Consider the following 8,521-nt stretch of genomic DNA (forward strand, 5'->3'; position numbering starts at 1 on the left):
TTATGAAGGATCTGAGCATCTAGGAAAGTCTCTGACACCCCTACCCTGACTGACACACAGGGGAACAGTCTCAGCCCAGGAGAAGGCGCAGGTCCTAGTGCCTCACTCAGCAGAGAAGCTGCAGGGACTTCGGGCGTCTCCCCGACTAGGACGCATCTGCCGTCTGTCTTGGGGGCTGCTGGGCAGCTTCTTCTTGGTGCTTCCTCGACATCAAAGGAAGTGAGCGCCCTCTTGACTCCCCACTGGAAAGACCAGAACAGTCTTTATTGGCAAGAGATAGGGGCCGGGTGCGGTGGCTCACGCCTGTCATCCTAGCACTCTGGGAGGCCGAGGCGGGCGGATCATTTGAGCTCAGGAGTTCAAGACCAGCCAGAGCAAGAGCGAGACACCCCCCCTCCCCCCCCTCCCGCCGTCTCTACTTAGAAAATAGAAATAAATTAGCTGGACAACTAAAAATATATAGAAAACATTAGCCGGGCATGGTGGCGCATGCCTGTAGTCCCGACTACCCGGGAGGCTGAGGCAGGAGGATCGCTTGAGCCCAGGAGATTGAGGTTGCTGTGAGCTAGCCTGATGCCACGGCACTCTAGCCGGGGCAACAGAGTTGGGACTCTTATCTGAAAAAAAAAGAAAAATAGAGAGAGACAGGGGCAAGTGATACATTCATTCATTCACTGTCCTACTACATTTCACCTTAAGGGAAAAAAACTATGAAGAATGTTACTTATGTGTAAATTGTACCTAATTATGAGTAAATTAGTAAAAAAGTAAATAAATAAACGTTAGGAACTGCAGACAACTTACACGTTTAAGAGAACGCTCTGTGTAACAATCACATAGCATTAGAGACGGGACACTCACCTCGCCAAGCGCAGCGACTGTCAACCAGCAGCGTGGCCTGCCCGCAGGTGGGCTCCCGCAGGTGAGCCATCGCACAGCTCTGCGCATGGCACGGCACGCGCAGGAGGGGACAGCGCACACGGGATGGAGCCTGACCCCAGCACCCGAGGGATGTGTGGGCTTGCGTCTGAGCAGAAGACGGGAACTTCAGCACCTGCCACAGGAGCCGGGCTCCACGCCCTGGGCATCGGAGGTCCATCCACAGCGGAGACGCAGCCTCGACCCCACGTGAACACCAGCGAGCCGCTGGCAGAACCCTCATGGGAGCGGCCCCCACCTCCCCAATGCAGCCCAGGCGGGGAGGGGGTGCTGACTCTCCGCAAAAGTCCCTGTGGCCCCTGCTGGGTCCTCCCCGCCCCTGACCCACGCAGGGTCCGTGTGACCACGGAAAGTGGCGCTGAAGTGGACACTGAGCCCTGAAACCAAGTGAAGGCGTTTCCCGTCCACCCAACCGCCTAAATTAAGGCAGTAAACAAGGGTACCTAAACCTAAATACATATAAAAAGTGAAATAAAGAGAGTGGGAAAATTTACAAAAGTTATAAGAGGTTTATAGAAACCTTACCTTGTGGTCAAATCAAAGCTGATTGTGATTATTAGATAAATTCGTTATTAGGTTTTATCAAAATTAACTTTAAAATGAAGAATACACTAATAACAAAGGTAAATTTGGCTTTCTCTTTTGAACAAGATTTTTGTGTGATATTAATAAGAAACAGTAAAAATTTCTGTTTACTTTTTGAGTAAACTGCAAGGAAATAAGAGACGAGAAAGACAGATTTAGCTTGCCTGGCGGTGTCTCATGATTGTTTGGGAAACGGAGTCTCCTCTCTACCAAAGAGTAAAGGTTTTTGCTTTTTAAAATCTTTGAATTATCACTTTGGTTAAATGAATATCATTGTAAAGCAACCCGTGATCCTACTTTTAGTGGCATTTCAAACCTCTGATATTTCACGAACTTTCCAAAATCAAAAATTCAAATTCTGCATTCAGTCTTTTTGACCTCAAACTAGCTCTTCGATATGAAGGCCCCTGGAAGACCAAGGGAGACATATTAGGCTTATTTGATATTCTTTAAATCAGACAGGAAGCATTGCCAGATATGAAATGTTTTTAACTTTAACTGTTTCTGGTACCGTCGTGTCAACCAAATAACAGAGTCCCCGTAACAGAGAAAGATACTTATTCAGGTGTAGATCAATGCAAGGGAGTATGCGTGCCATAGTAAACTGTGCGCTCATTCGGAAAGGTAAAGAAAACAAAGGTTTTAAAGAAAAAATCAGAGGGATTACATAATTCTTTTGAGACAACTATTCTTGTGTACAAATTTCAATAACAAGTTTGGACAGGCAGCTGCTAGGCAGATGTTCCCGCAGAAGTATTTTTCCATGTCAGGATGTGATGGACTTTATGCAAAGTTCTGGGTTTTGCAGAGTCATTTCTGATAGCTTTGGTGTCAGGCACACAAGCAGGAGAACTCTGTCTTTAGCTTTCCCTAGGTGTCATGGCCAGGGTTGTTTTCTTTTACAATGGAAATGACTTAATTTTGAGTATGACAATGTTTACAGTTGCCTACAAAAATTCTCTGCACCCATACGGACAAACATAGACTGAAAATAAACAGATGGGAAGAGATAACTCACACAAACAGAAACTACAAAGGGCAGAAGTAGCTATATTTACATCAGATAAAATAGACTTTAAGTCAGAAAATACAAAGATAGACAAAGGCCATTATATAATAATAAAGGGATTAAGACAGCAAGAAAAAATAACAACTATAAGTGCAACCAATGCATGGACACACAGATATGTAAAGAAGATATGTAAAGAAAATATTATTAGATCTCAGTGGAGAGAAAGATTCCAATACAACGGCAGTAGGGGATTCTATCACCCCACTCCCAGCATTGGAAAGATTGTCCAGACAGAAAATCAACAAAATAAACAGACTTAAACTACACTGCAGATGAAATGGATTCAACACACATTTACAAAATATTCCAGCCAACATCTGCAAATTTACATGTCTATCTGTCAATGGCACATAAAACACTCCCCAGAACAGACCATATATTAGCCAAAAGAAATAGCCTTAACACATTTTTTAAAAATCAAAATTACTTCAAGTGTGATTTCTGACCACAAAGTTATTAAACTAGAAACCAATTAAAAGAGAAGCTTTGGACTCCATACAAATACGTGGAGAGTAAACAGCATGCTCCCGAACAACTGAAGGATCAATGAGGGAATTAAGAAAAAATTTTAAAATTTCTTGGGACGAAGTAAAATGGAAACACAACGTTCCAACACCAATATGAGACTGCAACAGCAGTTACCAGGTAAGTTTATAGCAACAACTGCCACGCCAAAAATGCAGAAAAAGCTCAAATAAACAACCTACTATTTCACCTCCAGGAACCGAAGAAACAACATGAACCAAATGCACAATCAGTGGGAGAGGAGCAACAATAACGACCAGAGCGACAATAAAGGAAACCGAGACTGGAAAAACATACAGAAGGTGAATAAAGAAACAGCTGGATTCCTGAAAAGGCAAAAATCAATGAACCTTTATCCGGACTAAGAAAAAAGCGAGAAAATGCAAATAAACAAAATCAGAGATTAAAAAAGAGACACTAAAACTGATGTCACGGAAATACTGAAGATTTTTGGAGACTATTGCGAATAACTCTGCACCAAAAAGACTGGAAAATTAAATGATCGATTTTTTATTTTATTTTAGCGTATTATGGGGGTACAAGTGTTAAGGTCACATTGCTGAGCACCTACGACCTACTAAAATTAAGTCGGGCAGCGAGGTGCCCGCGGTGTCCCCGCGCGGGGCCCGGCGTCTGGGCCGCAGCCCCGAGAGGACGCGCGTCCCGGACAGGGGCCTCCACCCTCGCATCCGCCGGCAATGGGTCGCTCTCCTCCCTCTTCCTCAGTCACGCGTCCTCGCTCTTCCGACGCGGGCCTCGCGGACACGTGCGGAGCTCTGGGGGACAGCCCGCCGCACTGACACTGGGTCCCAGCGTGCAGCGCGGGGCCGGGGCAGGCGTCCGGTCCCCAGGGAGGACGGACCCCCCAGCACGGCGGCGCCCTCCCGTGGCAACCAGGGCGTTCCCGCTCCCTCCGTTAGTTCACGCGAGAGTGCCTGTCAGCCAGCGCCAGCCCCGCGGCCCGCTTCGCCGCGAGCGGCACTCCCGCTCGCCTGTCCCCTCCGGTCGTGAGCGGGCGCTCCCGGGAGCTCTCGGCGAAGCCGATGCCGGCGCTGTGCTTTTCGCGCGCAGTCCTCAGAAGCACGAGTCAGATAAAACTCTTTTCCACGAACCGCCCGCCCGGCCCCTCACAGCAGCGCCGGGAAGACGCCCGGGAGCGGGAAGCGGCGCCGCGGCCGGCGCGGGACGGAGGCGGGAAGGGAGTGGAGAAGCGCAGAAGCAGACAAAAAGGTGAGGGAAAGCCGGAGCTTCTTGGAGACTGGGTAATGGCTGCGCCCGGACGCTGACAGCGACCGGGCCGGGGTGCGAGGCGGCCGGGCCGTGTCCGCGCCGCGCCCGCGGAGGCCGCGCCCAGGCGGGCGACCCAGCTGGCCTTCAGAAAGCGCTGTCGCTGCTTCCCACAGCCTGCAGCGGACCTGGGAGCAAGGGGGTGACCTAAAGTCGGAACTTACAGTTCTAAGGGAAGCAGAGTTTAAATTTGGGGAATCCACAGCCTGGCCACGTGGAGAAAAGGAAAGAGCGTTTTCAGGAGAGAAACCCAAGGGGGGCGGGAAGCAGCCCCTTCCTGGGGGGGTCAGCTGGCTGACGGCGAGCCCCACACTGGTCCAGACTAGGGGGAAGGTCCCGAAAGGCATTAAAAAGCTTGGGGAGCCCCTCCCCAAATAGCATGGCTTCAAATAAATAACATAATGGTACACCTCAAGTAATTTACAGATCAAGAAAAAACAAACCCCAGATTAGCAGGAGGAAAGAAATTAATAAAGACAAGAGCAGAAATAAGTGAAGTTAAGACTTAAAAAACAATAATGAAGATCAACCCCTAAATTTGTTTTTTTAAATATAAACAAAATTGACACATCTTCAGCTACACGAAGAAGAGATACCAAAATAAATAAAATCAAAATTTTAAATGCAGACACAAAAACTGACAACATAAAAATACAAAGAATTAGAGAAGTCTATGAACTCTATGACACAAAACTGGAAAACCTAGGGGAAAAAAAGAATAAATTTCTGTGCGTATACACCTACCAACATTGAACCATAAAGAAATAGAAAACCTCAATAAACCAATAATGAGTGACTAGAGCAAAGTGATAATAAAAATTGTCACACCTGAGAAAAGCGCAGCCCAAGAGCTTTCACCACTGAATTCTGCCAATTATTTAAAGAAGCACTGACATAAATCCTGTCCCAACTCTTTTAAATAACTGAAGCAGAGGGAATACTTCCACACTCCTTCTCTGAGGCCAGCATTACCTCAATGTCCACCAGAGAAGGATACAAAAAAGAAAAAAAAATAAAATAAAACAGGACCTTATTCCTGATTGACACAGATGCAAAAACCCGCAGTAAAATACTAGTCACCTGAATGAAACAACACGTTAAGAAGATCATTAAACATGGTCAAGTGAGATTTATCCCAGGGGTGCAAAGATGGTTCAACATATGCAAATAAATAAACATGATACATCATATTAAAGAAACCAAGAACAAAATCTATATGATCACTTTAATAGATGCTGAAAAAGCATTTTATGCAATTAAACATCTTTTATGATAAGAGCCTTCATAGAGTGGAGTGTGGAAGAACACACTTCATAATAATAGCAGCCGCATTAGACAGTCCCGCTGCTAACACTGTACTGAATGGTGAAAAATTTAAAGCCTTTCCTCCAAGATCAGGAACAAGACGAGGACACCTAACTTTATCACTTTTGTTCCTCATAATGCTGGAATTCCCAGCCAGAGCAATCGGGCAAGAGAAAAGACGAGTGCACCAAAATTGGAAAGGGGCAAATCACATCAGCTGTGCTTGCAGATGACATGATGCTATACTCAGGAAAACCTAAAGACTGCACCAAGAAAACCCGTTAGAACTTATAAACAAATTCAGTATAGTTGCAGAATAAAAAATCAACATAAAAATTATAATAGCATTTATGCTTGTCGACAGTGAACATTTCGAAAATGAGATCAAGAAAGTATACCATTTCAAATGGCTACAAAGAATATAGAATTCCCAGGGATCAACTTAGCCAAGGAATAAAAGACCCATGCAAGGAAAACTACAAAACACTGTGAAATGATTTGAAGAAGACACAACAAAATGGAAAGATATTTCTTGCTCATAGATTGAAAGAACTAATATTGTTAAAATGCCAATACTACTGATACCAATTTACAGATACAGTGCAATCCCTATCAAAATAATAATAACATTCTTCTTAGAAAAAATGATTTGAAAATTTACATGGAACCAAAAAAAAAAAAAAACCCTCTAATTACCAAAGAAATCATTATCAAAGAGAATAAAATTAAGGTATCACACTGCCTGACTAAAAAAATACACAAGCCACTTTTTGAGAAGAATCAAAGTAAAACAACCATTGTCTGAGGATGACAAAAGTCTTAGAACAGCCATGGTTAAAGACACAACGGACAAGGAAACTCCGTTATCCCTGTGGTACACAACATTTTAACATATAATCATAATTATTGATAACATATACCAAGACATCAGAATTTTAAAAGTTTCATACGATTTTGGAAAACATTTTTGTAAACACATTCATATAAATGTACCCCAAAGAAAGTTAAAAACATTTCATATCTGGCAATGCTTCCTGTCTGATTTAAAGAATATCAAATAAGCCTAATATGTCTCCCTTGGTCTTCCAGGGGCCTTCATATCGAAGAGCTAGTTTGAGGTCAAAAAGACTGAATGCAGAATTTGAATTTTTGATTTTGGAAAGTTCGTGAAATATCAGAGGTTTGAAATGCCACTAAAAGTAGGATCACGGGTTGCTTTACAATGATATTCATTTAACCAAAGTGATAATTCAAAGATTTTAAAAAGCAAAAACCTTTACTCTTTGGTAGAGAGGAGACTCCGTTTCCCAAACAATCATGAGACACCGCCAGGCAAGCTAAATCTGTCTTTCTCGTCTCTTATTTCCTTGCAGTTTACTCAAAAAGTAAACAGAAATTTTTTACTGTTTCTTATTAATATCACACAAAAATCTTGTTCAAAAGAGAAAGCCAAATTTACCTTTGTTATTAGTGTATTCTTCATTTTAAAGTTAATTTTGATAAAACCTAATAACGAATTTATCTAATAATCACAATCAGCTTTGATTTGACCACAAGGTAAGGTTTCTATAAACCTCTTATAACTTTTGTAAATTTTCCCACTCTCTTTATTTCACTTTTTATATGTATTTAGGTTTAGGTACCCTTGTTTACTGCCTTAATTTAGGCGGTTGGGTGGACGGGAAACGCCTTCACTTGGTTTCAGGGCTCAGTGTCCACTTCAGCGCCACTTTCCGTGGTCACACGGACCCTGCGTGGGTCAGGGGCGGGGAGGACCCAGCAGGGGCCACAGAGACTTTTGCGGAGAGTCAGCACCCCCTCCCCGCCTGGGCTGCATTGGGGAGGTGGGGGCCGCTCCCATGAGGGTTCTGCCAGCGGCTCGCTGGTGTTCACGTGGGGTCGAGGCTGCGTCTCCGCTGTGGATGGACCTCCGATGCCCAGGGCGTGGAGCCCGGCTCCTGTGGCAGGTGCTGAAGTTCCCGTCTTCTGCTCAGACGCAAGCCCACACATCCCTCGGGTGCTGGGGTCAGGCTCCATCCCGTGTGCGCTGTCCCCTCCTGCGCGTGCCGTGCCATGCGCAGAGCTGTGCGATGGCTCACCTGCGGGAGCCCACCTGCGGGCAGGCCACGCTGCTGGTTGACAGTCGCTGCGCTTGGCGAGGTGAGTGTCCCGTCTCTAATGCTATGTGATTGTTACACAGAGCGTTCTCTTAAACGTGTAAGTTGTCTGCAGTTCCTAACGTTTATTTATTTATTTTTTTACTAATTTACTCATAATTAGGTACAATTTACACATAAGTAACATTCTTCATAGTTTTTTTCCCTTAAGGTGAAATGTAGTAGGACAGTGAATGAATGAATGTATCACTTGCCCCTGTCTCTCTCTATTTTTCTTTTTTTTTCAGATAAGAGTCCCAACTCTGTTGCCCCGGCTAGAGTGCCGTGGCATCAGGCTAGCTCACAGCAACCTCAATCTCCTGGGCTCAAGCGATCCTCCTGCCTCAGCCTCCCGAGTAGTCGGGACTACAGGCATGCGCCACCATGCCCGGCTAATGTTTTCTATATATTTTTAGTTGTCCAGCTAATTTATTTCTATTTTCTAAGTAGAGACGGCGGGAGGGGGGGGAGGGGGGGTGTCTCGCTCTTGCTCTGGCTGGTCTTGAACTCCTGAGCTCAAATGATCCGCCCGCCTCGGCCTCCCAGAGTGCTAGGATGACAGGTGTGAGCCACCGCACCCGGCCCCTATCTCTTGCCAATAAAGACTGTTCTGGTCTTTCCAGTGGGGAGTCAAGAGGGCGCTCACTTCCTT

The 8,521-nt window shown here is 45.0% G+C and overlaps 1 gene segment (V, D, J or C); it reads left to right on the plus strand.

The window, feature by feature from the left end:
• Positions 1-8,521, plus strand: part of LOC105861104 (immunoglobulin heavy constant mu-like) — a 701,862-nt gene that overhangs the window by 591,764 nt on the left and 101,577 nt on the right.

This window comes from Microcebus murinus, chromosome 6, assembly GCF_040939455.1.
Source record: "Microcebus murinus isolate Inina chromosome 6, M.murinus_Inina_mat1.0, whole genome shotgun sequence".
NCBI classification, from domain to species: domain Eukaryota; kingdom Metazoa; phylum Chordata; class Mammalia; order Primates; family Cheirogaleidae; genus Microcebus; species Microcebus murinus.